Source organism: Chinchilla lanigera, unplaced genomic scaffold (genome assembly GCF_000276665.1).
Source record: "Chinchilla lanigera isolate Chin_1 unplaced genomic scaffold, ChiLan1.0 scaffold00032, whole genome shotgun sequence".
Taxonomy (NCBI): Eukaryota; Metazoa; Chordata; class Mammalia; order Rodentia; family Chinchillidae; genus Chinchilla; species Chinchilla lanigera.
Window position 1 is genome coordinate 6,978,300 of NW_004955433.1, and position 15,862 is coordinate 6,994,161.

The 15,862-nt window shown below is 48.2% G+C and overlaps 1 long non-coding RNA gene across 1 annotated transcript; it reads left to right on the top strand.

Annotated features, from left to right (window-relative positions):
- The first annotated feature begins 5,159 nt into the window (after nt 1-5,159).
- Nucleotides 5,160-10,688, top strand: LOC106148940. Its single transcript, XR_001234737.1, has 4 exons — nt 5,160-6,187; nt 8,290-8,398; nt 9,399-9,473; nt 9,816-10,688. It is a non-coding gene; the product is annotated as an uncharacterized LOC106148940 (long non-coding RNA).
- Nucleotides 10,689-15,862: the final 5,174 nt, after the last annotated feature.

The window sequence follows — 15,862 nt, forward strand, 5'->3', positions numbered from 1 at the left end:
CTATGTATGTCTGGAACCGGGAATTTGAGTCTTTGAGCTCCTTATTTTCCTTTATCAACGTATCCTCACAGTTAGAAGACTTTAGATTTCCTGTGCATGTTTTGAGCTCATCATTTTCCTTCACTAGTTTGTCCAGAGATACTAAGAACAACCAACTGGCAGCATTCTATTTCCCATTCTGCCAAAAATATTAAAAAATATCATACATGGTGTTGCTAAATTCCTTACACCTCACAAGTGGTGAACTGGAATAATGAAATGGAGCCTCACTGTGTATTACTTTAAACAGTTCACACTAAAGACTATCAGGACTCCCCACAGTATCAGAAGGACAGTCCATGGCACCCTTGGGTCTCATAAAATTTGAGGCCCAACTCCAGGAGCCTCTAAACGCCATTAAAGAATTTCTTTACAATTCTGTTTCTCTGGTACCACTCCTGTTCCAAAATCTGTATCAGGCAGTGCTCACTAGAGAGACAGATTTAATAATGTAAGATATATAAAAATATAAGGATTTACAAGGTAGGCTTGCAGTGGCTGCCTGCAGAGGTAGGTGTGGAAGAGGATGAAAGGGCTGTCTGTGTGCCGGAGTTCTGAAGGATCCAGTTAAAGGTCAAAGGCCTCGAGCTCACTGTAGGGTCCCATGCGAGTCTGTATCAGGAAGTGGAGGCTCTGCACTGGAAGGCTGGATAGTCCATGCTAGAAGCCAGGAGATGGCATGCAAGGTAATGAAGGCTGGAGCTCTTCTGAAGAAACAAGCAAACCGTTCTTCTTTGTTTCCCCTTTGTTCCACTCAGGCTACAAGTCTACTGGTTGGTGCCACTCACACCCAGGGTGGGTCCTCTGTCTTCAGTAAATCCCTCAGCCACACCCAGAACTATGCTGATCCATTTTAGTTGGGCATGTCTTCCTCAAGTTGACACAATCAGGTGACTATCACAGACAGCCTTTGTAGCATTCTGGCCTACTGAGCTCTGACCAGAATCTTCCATCAAATTTAGCTTATAGCATTTCAGGGCTGCTTTTTCAGCCAGCATTTCCAAAGCTTTCCAAACTCTTTCCACAAAGCAGTTCCAAAGGCTTTTGAACCACATGACCAGGTAGTATCACAGCAATGTCCCCATTCTCAGAACCAAAATCTGCCTTGGTTACTTTTCTTGAAATCTGTCTTGGTTACTTTCTTGTTGCTATACAAAATATCCAACACTCACAAGTTGAAGAAGGAAAGGTTTATTGTAGCTCACAATTTGTAGCGGTTTCAGTCCATAGTTTGCTAGCTCCAAGGCAGGTGGCATGGCAGAGAATAAGTCCATGGTAGGGCAGGCAGGAAGCAGTGAGCAGCAGCTTCCAGCTTCCTTTTGTCTTTTATCCTATGTTGCAAGCCTGCTGGATGGGGTCAGCCGAGCCCAGGGTGGGCCTTCCCATTATCCACACCCAGAACTATGCTCAGCCAATCAGTGGACCAATTTATTTATCACACATCTTTAACATAGGCTATTATTACTGACATCTCATTTCTCAAGGATTCCATCACTGCATTTAAGGCCAAAATATGTGCCTAAACCAATTCCAGAATCTTGTCTTTGAACATGCATTTCCTGGGATTACTTCATGGATCAAATATTAGATAAGAGTCAAGCCAGAGGGAGGAAGATTATACTATCTTTTTTCTGTATTATGCTATTCTTTAAAAAGAGACCTAGGAGCCAGGTGTGGGGTGCATGACTGCAATCCTAGCACTCAGGAGGCTGAGGCAGGAGGATGGAGTTTGAGTCCAGCCTTGGCTGCAAAGTGAGTTAAAGACCAGCCTGAACTGCACAGCAAGACCCTGTCTGAAAAAAGAAAAAAAGAGAGACTTAAAAGGGGAGGCTGAAGTAATGAAAGGATTAAGTGCAGAAAGCACACATTACTGTTAGGGCTTGAGCAACAAACTCAGAAAGCAGGGCTGCTGGAACCCACATTCCTGCAGAGGAGCTCTGTGGAACCAGGAGTCAGGACTCTGAGAAGGACGTGCAGCCCCCCTGGGTGGGGGAAGACGATGAGTGAGGTTGCTTCAGGGTGTGTAGGAGGAAGCTGGACCAGGGTAGCAGCTATTGCTGCTGCAGGGAAAGGCCATCCCTGGGGTGAGGCCAACAGGAAGCAACGGAATAGTGGAGACGGGTCTCTCCCTCCTCCAGGTTCCCAGTGTCCCTCTAGTGTCCTGTTGTGTCACGTCACAGGAAGCCACTGGCAAAAGGAGAAATCATTTTGTAGGGTCTCAGCCCCAGCCTGACTTCACAGGGGAGAGTGTGGAGGGTGGAGCTGTTGTTGAGAAGCAGCAGCATAAGAACCTAAACCCTGGCCTCTGGACCTCGCGGCGTCTCTTAGCCCTGATTGGGAAGCTGAAGTACGAGGACGGCCTCCCATAAAGGAGTTTCACTTCATACAGAGGTTCTCCTGAAACCATGCCTGGAGCCTAAGCACAAGAGCGCAGGATGACTCCTCACCAGTTATTCTTTGCTCGCCCTCCAATGACCTCTGTCCCATCTTGCAGATGCGGCACGGCTCTGCAGACAGTGCACACTCAGCTAAGGGCAGGGGCAGGGCACTCGGTGGCTGGCTACCTCTACCCACCCCTGGACCACTGCACACCCGATTAGGGCCCCAAAGAGTGCACTGCATGGAGCCATCTTTGTGCCTTTCGTAGCACAAACAGGCTCCCTTTTTTTTTTTAGCACTTAAACTTCCTCTTCTCATTAGCACGGTCTTCTGGAGGGAGAGGAAGGGGCCGAGGAGCTCATTAGAGAACCTGAATGACTCTGCCTCACACTTTCAACCTTTCCCAAACATCTGCCCCCCTGCCAGAGGAAGCCAGAGCCTGCTGCTAGCCCACTTTGTCTTTGGAGAAACCATCAAAAAGCATTTGCAAATAACTATGATTGTCTTAAAATGGAGGAAAGAAGCACATTTCCCAATTACAGCCTGGGTGATTGCTCCAGCTTGTTTAATTAATGGAGTGTGCATCTGTTTGCTGAGGCCCTTTTAAATGTGTTTTCTGGAGCTCCTTAATTAGTTACAAAAAGCTGCAGGTGTACTGGCAGGGGAGGCTAGTAGAGTTGGGATGTTTTCCAGAAGAGAGAACCTTTTTTAATGTAAATATTTAGTCGTATGATGATGAGGATCATTTTAAAGTTCTCTTTCTTATTTGATCTGTGTGCAGTGGTGTTGGAAGATATATTCAGGCTTCATTTGGGTTGTTGACAAAATAAATTGAAATGGAAGAGACCAATTTTCATTATGACAGACACTTATATGCAGTTAGACCATTACCAGAATGACAAGTTATTCTCATGTTGTCACTCCCAGACTGCCGCCTGGTTTTTCAGGCAAGATGCGTGCGTGGGAGATGAGATGTTGCATACTGATTTTGCAGATCGAATTGCAATGTGATACAGGCTATGGGGAGGGACCCAGGAGAGGAGCCGGGGAGGGTTTGTCCTTGTGAGAAGTGAAGATGGTCTTGACAGTGTGGCTGTGTCACAGAGGGTTACCCCCCTGTAACAGTCCATGAAAAATGGGGGATGTTGCCTCTTACTGCGATAATCACCACATCTGGACTTGAGAGCTGGGTTTGTTATCATTGAAAGATGTTCAAGGCCGAGTTTAAAGGATCTGTGATCTGCAGGTGTCAGAGGTTAGCAGTCGTGCACTCAGATCAACTACAGAGTGGGCAAAGTATGGTCCGTGGGCCAAACTAGGCCCGAAGCCTGATTTTTCAAATCAAGTTTCACTGGACACATATACCCTCACCTGCTAACTTAGTGTCTTGGGCTGCTTTCACTGCAGTGGTGGGGCTGGGTAGTTGTAACTGTATCCCCCGCTCTTGTTAGCAAAAGTTTGCAGATCCTGAATTATAGCGACATGGTAGTTCACTAGTTGAAGCTCAGCGGCAAGGACTTTCTCTCTCTCTGTCTCCCTCCCTCTCTCCCTCTCTTCCTTCCTTCCTTCCCTCTTTCCTCTTTATCCCTTTTCTTTCCTTTCTGCTTGCTTGCCACAGTGGGGACGGAACCCAGGGCCCAGTACGTGTTAGGCAAACTCTACCACTGCGCTACATCCCCAAGGTGGTGGCTTCTGTGGTTCTCTTTCTAGGCCTCTATTTCTAGATCTGTAAACTGGAGCCAAAATTTCCCACTCAGTGTGTTAGGACACTGTGGGGGTTCTATTCCTAATGAAGTTTTGTACGTTTTCACTAAAAACATGTGCTTAATAACTAAAAGGAGGAGGACGTGTTTTCAATCCTTGCTCTGAGTGAGATGCAGTGAGTCCCTGAAGCGACTGCTCGGGTGAGACGCTTGTCTCCATCACGGCTGCCTTTGGAGGACAAGCTGCTTTTCATTCCAGGAGAAGGAGGGACGATGTGGCAGCACCTGGCCAGGTCACTGCCACCCTCGTGATCCATGGTGTTTCACTCTGTCACCACCGAGGATGCTTAATAATACACTTCCGAAGTATTCACAGTGTCTCTCAACATTGTTCTTCAGATTTCATAAATGAAGGTTACGCTTCTGGGCCAGAATGAAAATATGAAAGCACAACTCCTTTTCGCCAAGTGTCCCAGAGTTCTTGGCACAGTGTGGTTACCCTCTTTCATGCAGCCCTGGCCACACTGCGGTGCCGCGGTGTGGTGCCCACGTAAATGGTGCCGGTGAGACAGTGGGCCTTAGGGAAGCTGCCATCATCAGCAAGGGGACCTTGAACAACACACCCCACACATCACCCGCCCTGCTCATCACTGAGCAGGAAACCGTGGGATCCCGATTTCATGGGACGTCCGTCCTACTCACGAATGGGGAAATTTGGAGACATGTGGGCAAGCATCACAGGAACACTTTGTGGCCCGTGAGGCTGTGCGCACACAGAAGGCTCTCGTGGAGAGGCGCAGCCCAGGCTTCCGTGCTGCACCCCACACCCCGGGGCACAGACGACGACGAGTTAGACTGCATAGAGACATCTGATCGGATGCCTTCTAACAGGTCGGTGTCCAGCAGAGACCTTGGAGGATATTTTCCTCACATGTGAGCAGCTTTCCTGCCATGGAAACCAGGAGGACTGTGATGTCATTGCTCCCCAGTGGGGCCACGGGCGGAACCTGAGTTGATGGCTGGCAGTTTCTCTTCCACAGTCCTGTGCAGCTCATCAGCCCCACAGGGAGACGACAGGGCACTCCAGAGCCTCCTACTGACAAGTGCTCGGCCACGCAGGACCCGGAGGGAGATCCCTGCTCCAGCATTACGCCAGAGCCAGTGCAAGTCACACCTGCTGAGGCACTGGGGGCACCAGTCCTGGAAGGCTTCTGCTGAGCTGCCCGTTCAGGCTTCCAACCCAGGCTTCCATCCTAGGGATGGGTCGCAGAGCTGATGTTGGTGCCTGGCACCTCGTCTCCCCCACCTTCCCAGGGCTGTGGACATATCTCCGGGGTGAGGGGGAATTGTAATTGACAGCCATCTCTCCACGGATGCGGTCTGGATACAGACAGCCTGCACCTGTGCAGAGAAGCGGGTCCTGAGACCCTTTCTAGAGGTGCTGGAAGACACCTGCCGTGACAAAAGCTAGCTTGTGTCCTTAAAGTGTCAGGTGCTGGATGTTGTGGTCATGCAGGGGCCAGGCCCTGCAGTAGAAGAGGGCAGGGAGCAGGCCGAGAAGCCCTCCTGGGTTTCCTATCAGGGCTCTCCACCCACATCCTTGCCCCGTGGCCTTGGCTGGAGGCCTTTAGGTGACCAGGGGTGTGGGGTTAGCTGGCCAGAAAGGATGGGTTTGCAGCCGGGGCACGGCTGGGCAGAGGATAGAAGCACAGACATTAATTACAGCTCCTGCAAGCTTAACAGAAGACAGACAGGTCAGAGGGGCGCTGGAGACTCACAGGGAGGACAGGGACCAGGGAGGCGGTGGAGCTGGGATGCAGCTTCAGACCCTGGAAGAGACTGCGCAGAGGCTGCTGCGGCCCCAGCTTTGCCAGCACCCGCTGGGTACTGTATGAGCTTAGCCCATTGCGGACTGGGCCCGGATCCTCCCCATCCAGGCACCCGGGAGCAGGGACAAGTGGCTGCCTGCCCCACCCCGCCACTGCTGGACTGCTGATGCCATAGCTGCTGTCTTTTTAATTTTTTTATTCTACTGGGAATCGAACTCAGGACCTCGCACTTGCCAGGTAGGTGCTGTGCCACTGAGCTATATGCCCTGCCAACAGCCTCTGTCTTTGATGGTCTCCATTGTGTCTGCAATTTGTGTCATACCTTAATATTCAGGGTCCTGGGCAAGAGCCCTGGCTTGTCTTACTTTAAACCTGGGTCCGATCTGAGGAGTACGGGGACACGAAACACCAATACCTCTTGGCTACCATAATGGGGTCCTGCCTTTCTTTGGTTGGTTTCCCCTCGAACTGGAAAGCTACTTCCCTCAAGGGACCCTAACAAACAGCGGCAGAGGCCAAGGACAGACACGCAGGTTGTTCACTGCGCAACGCTAGAGGGCGCCATCCGCACTGAGGTCTAAAGGAATGGTATCCATGGGGACGGCAGAGCCCGCGCGGCCTCGGAATGCGGTTCACTCGCGCCTTTGCCTTCTCTCCTTCGCCTTCCGTGGATGCTGAGCGGGCAGCACGCCGACCTCTTTGTCTCCGGAGAACCTCATGTCAGATTGTGAAGTACACCCGCATTCTGAGTACATCGAACAGGAGCAGGGATTTAATTGCGGGCTCCTTGATGTGACTCGGGTTGAAAGTATGCCAATTTTCATTCGGACGTTCCCACAGATAAGAAATGACACACCGATCATTTGCTCACTTTCAGAGTCTGCACCTCTGCGACGTTCTCTTTCCTTACAACCCTTGCAAAATCGTTTCCTCTCTTCAGAGGCGTTTGCTCAGAAAGCACAGTGGGGCTATTACGACAGAAGTTAATATTTAAACTTGTGGCAGGCATGTTTATATTTAATGTTCCATTTTCAATGCCAAAGGAGGGAGAGAGATTTCTAGTGATTATTAATCAACAAAAGCGCCTCCAAAAGTTGTTAAGGGTTTGAAGCTGGAGTTTAAAAGGAAATGTATTTGCTCCATCCGCCCTGCAACATCCTAGCTTGTCTCTTCTTGGTTGAGCTGTTTATGCTTTTTCCGAGTTTAATAACAGAAAAATCGCTTTCCATTATTTTATCGAGAAGCCTATATTTTGACATAAAACCAAGAAGCATTTCCACTTCTTACATTTTAGTTTTCTCACTTCTCAAAGCAAAAGTAGTTCAATTAAATATCATCTGAGGGCTCCTTTGAGGCAGAGACCTTTGGAAATTGCTCTAACCCTTTAACATTTAGAAAAGCATATTTATAGAAGCAGAATGTCTTTGCTGCGTGCGCTTGCTGTTCAGAGAGGGAGAAACTCCCCGAACTTTACTCTGAAGAATGAAGTAATTCCACCTCGTGGCTGGATATTAGGAGTCATGGAGAAGCCACCCCACCAGCCTCGGGTGTCACGGGCCCATCAAGCCTGATTCAGCTTTGGGTTTTAAATGAACTTCAAGGAAAGGGACCATTTCTGCTTTCACTGCGTAGAGATTTGGGGGAGGATCTTTGAAATCACAAGAAAAATTTCCTGCATGCTAAGGAGCGGGGTATAGCCTCTCCATTCTCTCATTTGCCTCATTATCCATCCATCCATCCATCCATCCATCCATCTATCCATCCCTTACTCCCTCCCGCCCTCCTAGAACTTATTCAACAAAATGTGCTGAGCACTTCCGGTGTATGCAAGTACCAGACATCACATGTGGGTGGTAAAGAGCACGGAGGAACATGGAAAACCCCAGATACAGATTCGGAGACACAAAGGGATGAAAGGGAATGAGGGAGAGGCTGAAAGGCAGGGTGGGGCTACAAAGGTCGGTAGCAAGAAGTTGGGCCATGCATGGCTCAGTGTGAAGGCCCTGGGCTCAATCCCCAGTACAGAAAGGAAAAAAAAAAAAAAAGCTGTTCGAATGTATTTGTGCATTAGCGTTTTGTTTTTATAGTACTGGGCATGAAACCTGGGACCTCACGCACAGTCACATGCTCGGTGTTACAGCTGTGTCTAGACATCCCCCAATGCACTCATAGCTGGGGCTCTCGGGAGGTGGCTGGATCACGGGTGTGTGATACTAGTGGGTTTCTAGCTGGGTGCGGTGTGGGGAAGTGAAGCCCAGTAGGGAGAGGTGGGTAGCTGGGGGCGTGGCCTGGAAGGAAGAATCCTTCCTTCTCCCTAGATTCTGCTCTGCTTCCCGCAGCCCTGCCATGGACGGTTTCTCCTTCTCCAGGCCCCTCTGCCATGCTGCCCTGCCTTGGAGTCAGCTGACCTTGGACTGAAACCATGAGCCGAAACAACCTTCTCCTCCTGTAAGTGATGGGTGTCAGGTACCATGTCCCAGCAATGAGAACATAACCAAGATGTTCCACAAGTACTGCAGTGTGGGACCACACCCCAGGCCTTCCACATTCGCGTCTTAGGTATTACACTTGATCTTAGCCAAAAGGCCGAGAAGCTTTTCACATTAGCGTCTTAGGGCCTTTAGATCCACCCTCTGATTACTTGACACAGTTCTCTACTGTGTATAATTTCCATGGCCAAGAGCATCCTCACTGGATGAATCCATTCAATTAATATATATTGATACCAGGAACTGTGCCAGGCCTTGGCTCTACAGTAGTACTCAAAACGGGCATTATGGAGCCCACAGTCCGGGGGAGAGCAAATACACACAAATCAGTATTTAAAACTGTGGAAAAAGCCACAAAAGAAAGTTAAAGGTGCAATAATGATTTATTAACTCTTACGACATGGTCCCAGCACTGTTTTAAGTGGCTGCACATGTTATAGGAAGGCGTGATCAAAATATATGGGGAATCTTTACATTAAAAATTTATTATGGTAAGAGACACATTGCCATCAGTTCCCCTCAGAATACTCCCCTTTGCTTTGAGCACATGTATCCCACTATTTTTGCACTTGCTAACTCAGTTCTGGGAGTCCTCTTTCATAAGAGTCTTTACAAGGTACAATACATAATATGGTGGCTATTGCTACCGAGGGCCCTCTAATGGACAGGCAGGCATTGCAGGTGTCCTCATCGGCCTTATTCACTAGATCTGGCTTCATGCAACTTCTGGCTCTTTCCCAAAGGCAAAATGACCATGAAGGGTAAAGGTTTTGAATCAACTCAGGACGTCGAGGCAGCCATGAGAGTGCAGCTAAAGCCCCTCAGGAGAGTTTATTTATTACAATAAAGTAATGTATTTAAAAATATGTAAATATTCACCGTATTTTCCATACTTCATTTCTCATATTTCACTGTATTCATTCTTCAAAGAAAGCCTGCTTTTATTTCCATAATTACAGAAAAGGAAGCCAAAATACAAAGCACAAGTCTAGAGAAGACGAGAGAAGGCACGTTCCGAGGAGCGCGCGCCTAGGGTGAGCTAGGGAAGAACTTGGGGAGGGCGCTCCGGGGTGGAGAGTGGTTGGTGGGAAGGGCCCGGGGGAGGGGGCAGCTGCGGAGAGCCCCGGAGGTGCGCGTCAGGGACCCAGCCTGGGCGGAGCGGCGGTGCAGTGGGGTGGATGCAGTTGCGGGAGGCTGGGAGCCTCGGTAAGAACCGGATGGCCCGGAGGATTTAAGCAGGGCCGGGAGGGCACAGCTCCAGGTGGGACAGTAATGTCTGCGGCCATGAGCTCTGCGGAGGGGCCCATGTGCCCACAGGGTGACTCCTCCAGTTCAGACTTGTTTTGCTAATTAGAATCTCATCGTTATTTTGAAAGCTTTAACAGGAAAAGTTGGATTGAATGAAAAAGAACCTTTGCGCCGGGGATGTAGCTCAGTGGCACAAGCGCAAGGTCCCGAGTTCCGTTCCCGGTATCAAAAATAAAGACAAAGACAAAAGGAAAAAACCTTTGACTCCTTCCAAGAACCTTCGCCTCGTTCCAAGAACCTTCAACATTGAAAAGAGCTAACTGATTCTTATTTTTTTCCACTTGATTTCTAAAGTCTAACTTTCAAAAATTTCAGAATCACAGTTAAAGAAAATACTAAAAGTATTTCACCACTGCCTGTGTGTAGGAGGCTTTTCACGGACGGTGACCCCATCCCTAAGGAGGCTGCGGCAGGAATCGAGTGCCCATTTCAGGCAGAAGACAGGATGCAAAAAAGTTAGATTCCCCAAGGCGAGCCCACATTTCTCAATCAAACACTGGAACACGTCCTAAAGGCGCGTAACGTGGTGTAAACGTGGGTCCGCACCCTAAACCTCATATTGGAGTTTGAGCGCCGGTGTCAGGGGTGTCAGGAGGGGCTCTCAGGAGAGGACGGCTGGAGGGGCGGGGTGAATGCCTCTGTCCCTGCCCTGGAGGCTATGGGTGAGGGAGGAGCCCTCCTCTCAGGCACAGGAGGGGCAAGTGCTAGAAACCCTAACCTTTGTTTAGTCAGTGGGAGCCCAGCAGGTGCGGAGGAGCCCTTTCTCGGACGGCCCACTCTTAGAGCCAGGAGCAAATAAAATTCTTCATTTGTCGGGGTTACTGAGTCTCAGGAATTCAGTCGTAGCAACAGAAAACAAGCTAGCCATGAAGACATTACCAAAATCAGTGATATGTTCCCTAATGTTGTTCTATGTTGTTTTAAAAATTAAAAAAATTATTAGTCTGTGTTTGCAGTATGCAATGAATGTGTTCACTGTGGGCAGCTGGGGCCTGGACAAACCGCACCCTCCCCTCCTTCCTCTCCATCTCTAGATCCTTCACTTCCTTTTTGCAAAAGACCTCTCTGCTTCCTATTACCTTTTATTTTGCTGTTTACTTATATTTTGGGTTTCTCATATAAGAGAAAATGTGTGACATTTAAGCCTGTGTGGTTGATTAATTTCACTTAACATTATGGCCTCAAGATGTATCCATTTTCTTACAAATGAGTCGTTTATCCTTTTTTATGGCAGAGTAGTACTTTGTTGTGTAGAAACACATTGTCTTTATCTGCTGATCTGTTGATGTACATATAGGTCACTTCCAAGACTTGGTTATTATGAGTTAGTGAAGAAAAGTTTTCAACTGAGCTGGGTGCTGCAGGTCTATAATTCCAGCACTTGGGAAGCTGAGATAGGAGGATCTCCATGAGTTCGACACCAGTCTGGGCTATATATTGAGTTCGATGCCAGCTTTCTTTTTATTTATTTATTTTTATTTTAAAAAATAAAAGAAGGAAAACATATTAACAGACAGACATCCATTTACAAAATAGCATAAGAATAATACAAATGGAACAGAGTTACAGACAAAGTTGTAGGAGTTGTTGTATTACTTATTGATAACTTCAAAGTGGTTTCTCAGGAAAACAAATAGAGACATGTAAGATTGATCAAACAAGTAATCATTAATTATTCCTTTCTGTAGAGCAACAGAAGACAGTAGTACAACTATGTTAACTATCCTGTATATACATATGTACATAATTTCCCCTTCTTTCCTTTTTCTTTTCCCACACCCCAGTTGCCCTTTACTCTTGAGCATTTTCCTTTTGTTTCACAGTGTCTGTCATACCTCCTAGTTTTTCTTCACTTTCAGGTCTTACACTAGTGAGACAATATGATGCTTGCACATGCATGTCTGATTTATTTTGCTTATGAGTATGGTCTCTAGTTGTGACCATTTACCTATAAAAGCCTCGAGTTTATCTTTCTTTATAGCTGAGTAATATTCCATTATATAAAAGTACTACAATTTTTTTATCCAATCCTCAGTGGATGGACATTTGGGTTGCTTCCACAACTTAGCAATTACAAATTGCACTGCTATGAACATGGGTGCACATATATCACTGCGATATGACGTTTTCAGATCTTCTGGGAAAATACCCAGAAGGGGAATAGCTCAGTTGAATGGGACCTCTAGACCTAGCTTGCTGAGGCGTCTCCAAACTGATTTCCACAGTGGTTTCACCAGTCTGCATTCCCACCAGCAGTGGAGAAGAGTTCCTATTTCTCCACAGCCCCTTTTTCTTTCTTTCTTTCTTTTATTTGTTTTGTTTTGTTTTTTGGCACCGGGAATCGAACTCGGAACCTTGCGCTTGCCAGGCAGGTGCTTGTACCGCTGAGCTATATCCCCGACCTCCAAGCAGCTTTCAATGGTACTGGAGATTGAACCCAGGGGTGCCCTATCACTGAGCTACATTCCCAGTTCTTCTTATCTGTTTATTTTGAAACAGGGTCTCACTAAATTGCGTAGACAGGACTCACACTTGCAATCCTGCCTCAGCCTCCCTCCCTGCAGTTGTGACTGCAGGTGCGCGCCACCACGCCCTGCTTATAGTAATATTTTCTACAGGTGCCGGGCGTAACACAGCAGGCAGCGCCGTCCCAGCCGAGCACCAGCCTCCATCTGACTTTCGCGGGTCTCGTTAGGAGGCAGAGCAAGCCTGGCTGAGGGAGGCATAGCCTCCCACGTCCTCCTTGGCGGTCAGCATGCGGTGACCTGGGATGAGAGCAGGTCTGATGGGCCGGGCTTTGCGGCAACACCGAGCCCTCAGGCCTCTAGTTTTTTCTCCTGTGCTCCCGGAGCTTGCGGGTGGCTCTGGAGAAGAACTCGGGGAGGGTTGCGCTCGGCTGCGCGTTCGGGCTTCTGCTCCAAGCGGGGCACACGCCCCACTGCGCCCGACACGGGGCGCAGCTCCCGCTCCACGCGCGCCCCGCAGGGCGCCGCAGGCACAGCCGCGCCCCCCAGCCCCGCGGTCCCGCCTGGGCCGCCGTCCCCGGTGCGCTCCCGCCTGCAGGGGCCGGCCTCTCCCTTTCGGCGTTAGTCCGGAGGCGAGGTCGGCCGGTGGGGAGCAGTGGCGCAGTAGCCCTCGCCTTGGCGCGCAGGTGTCATCCATCACCTCCAGCCCCTTCTAGGCGTTGACAGACTCGGTTCCGGTTAAGGTGAGTGGAGACAGGTGGACCCTGCACACAGCGAGGCGTGGAAGGGAGCAGGGCCCGAATCAGGCCGACTCATTTTAGGAACTCCACTATCCTTATCTTTATTTTTTGTTTATTTATTTATTTACTTATTTTTTTTTTTTGAGACAAGGTCTCGCTCTGAGGTTCAGGCTGGCCTTAAATTCACTCTGTAGCCCAGGCTGGTCTCAAACTCACAGGATCCTCCTGCCTCAGCCTCTGGAGTGTTGGGATTACAGACGAGCGCCGCCATGTCAGGCTCCTCATCTTTATTTATTTTTTATTTTTTTGTCTTTTTGAGACAGGGTCTCACTACGCATTTCAGGCTGGTCTTGAACTCGAAATGATCCTCCTGCCTCGGCCTCCCGAGTGCTGAGATTACAGGCGTGCACCACCATGCCCAGCTCATCCTCATCTTTATTTAAAAGCAAAAAAAATTTTTTCTTTTTCATTGAGTGATTTGTTATTTAAAGTTTTACAACCATAGTTGGATCCTGGTGAGGGTAATTTCCCCGAGAATGCACATTAGTGTCTAGTTGGTAAATAAACTTGAGGCATTTCTGCACTGGGCATAACATAAAGATGAAAATGTTGAATTCTAAACCAAATGGTAGCACGGAATTAGAAGCTGCACACAGTGCATGCTGTGTTGTTTCTTTGATTATAATCTACTTGCTATTTGTATTGCGAGACAATTATCAAGTGTTTTAATGTAAACATACAGAGCCATTTCTTCTGTGAAATAAAGTTAAGTAAAAGTACCCATGGCTGTTTATTGAAGTACCACTATTTGTCAAGACTCTACTAATAGCATTCTCTCTTATGTAATCTTCACAAAGTTCCCAAAAAGTAGGAATCGCTAGATTTTATAAAGAAGTTAATGGCAAAAGAAGTTTAAGTAAGCCAGGCATGGTGGAGCATACCTATAATTCCAGCACTGTGGGAGGCTGAGGCAGGAGAATCTTTGTTTAAGCCCACCCTGCATAATTTAGCAAGAACCTATATCAAAAGCAAAACAGCAAAACAAAGACAAACAAAAAAGGAGCTAGGGATGTAGCTCAGGCACTGGATTTAATCCCCAGGACTGGAAAAACAAAAAGAAAGAAAAAAAGAAAGAAAGATTAATTAAGGAAAGGCAAGATGACAACTACTCAGAAGGGGGTAGAGTTGACTACAGATCTGAGGGACTCAAAAGGCCGCTGGCCTGGCTGCGATACCAGGTCGGGCTCTGACAGCTCACACAAACGCTTTGCTTTTCCGTCCTTTTTGGGGGGTGTTTGTTTTTCTCCTTTTTCAGTTTGAGGCCCTAGACATGTGAACTTTTCAATTCCCGCACGCGTGTCTGGACTTTAATTTGGCTGGAGACTTGCGGCCATCCCGGGAGGAGTCTGGTTAGCAGCTTGCCCCTCGTCCGAGGGAAACAATATGTGCTCTGTATATTTCTAATTTCCTAAGTAGAAGCAGCAGCCAGTTGAATTCCACAGGGATGTAGGCTCCTCTGTCTGCAGGGTTTTCTTCCTTAGCCTTAAACAATAAAACTGGTTATTAAAAGAGGTGCTCGGTGCAGGTATGGGGCAAGTTTATCCTCCAGTAACTGTCCTGTGTCAGTTGGTGACCTTGGCTGGGCTGCTCTGACTCTTCAGGGGTCATGGTTAGTTGTTTTTGTCTTTTTTTTTTTTTTTTTTTTTTTTTTTTTTTTTGTCTTTTGTACCGGGAACCGAACTCACGATGCAGTTCAGCCTGGCCTTGTGCTTACTTCATAGCCCAGACTGGCCTTGAACTCACAATGATCCTCCTGCCTCAGCCTTCTAAGTGTGGGGAATACATGCGTGTGCCGCCATGCCTAGACTCATGGTTTTATTTATTTATTTATTTATTTATTTATTTTTGTCTTTTTGGGGCAAGGTCTTGCTATGCAGTTCAGGCTGGCCTTGAGCTCACGTTGTAGTCCAGGCTGGTTTTGAACTCACAGTGATCCTCCAGCCTCAGCCTCCCAAGTGCTAGGATTACAGGCGTGTGCCACCATGCCTGGCTCTCACGATTGGTTTTAAAGAGTTAATGCAGCATGGGGGTGTCTGTAGGGCCACCCAGGTGTCCCCTGATGAGCCTGGTCTTTGGCTGGGCCAATGCCACCATCATTAACTCTTCCTTTTCAGCGTGGTGGAGAGAGTGGGCCCTTCCACAGTGAATGCCGTGTGAATCGCAGAGAACAGCTTGCCTTGTTGTCCTGCTTTAGATGCCGAGTTTGGGTTTAGAGTCTCATCCTTTGCATCCAGCTGTGCCCTTGGAGAGCGCAAGATGCATTCACCTCTTTCCTGATATTCCAGGATCTAAAATGCCACAACCTGTATGATGCCATTTGTTTAAGTTTGTTCATGTTTGTCTTTGTTTACAGCTAATTTAGGCAGTGCTTGCTGTAATATGGGCCTGTTTCTTCCTCACTTCCTTGGGTAGGGCCCGGAGGAACTCACCAGCAGGGCATCTGCCTCCTGAACACTTCAGTGACAACGGTCCTGAGCACGACGAAGCAGGCTTTTATCAAGGCGTCACCAAGTCTCAGAGGAGTTAGGGAATTTGCTTCGGTCACACAGCTGAGTGCTCAGACAATAGACAAAGAATCTGAGTGGGGTCAAGGGAATATTCACACCGCTCCAGGAAAGGAAGGCCTGAGCAGTGTCCTGCTATGTGATACCTTCAAGGTTTTTCTCAACTCAACAGGAACTTGGCCTTCCGGGCCCTGCTCACACACCTAGTGCCTCCCTTCACAGCCTAGGGACAGAGCTAATTGGTGTCCTTGGTGTTTTGTGGCCCTGGGTCCATGCAGACCATTCTTAGAGCATCCAACTCACAGGCAGAGAAACCAGAACCAACAGGATGTGTGTGAATGGCAAG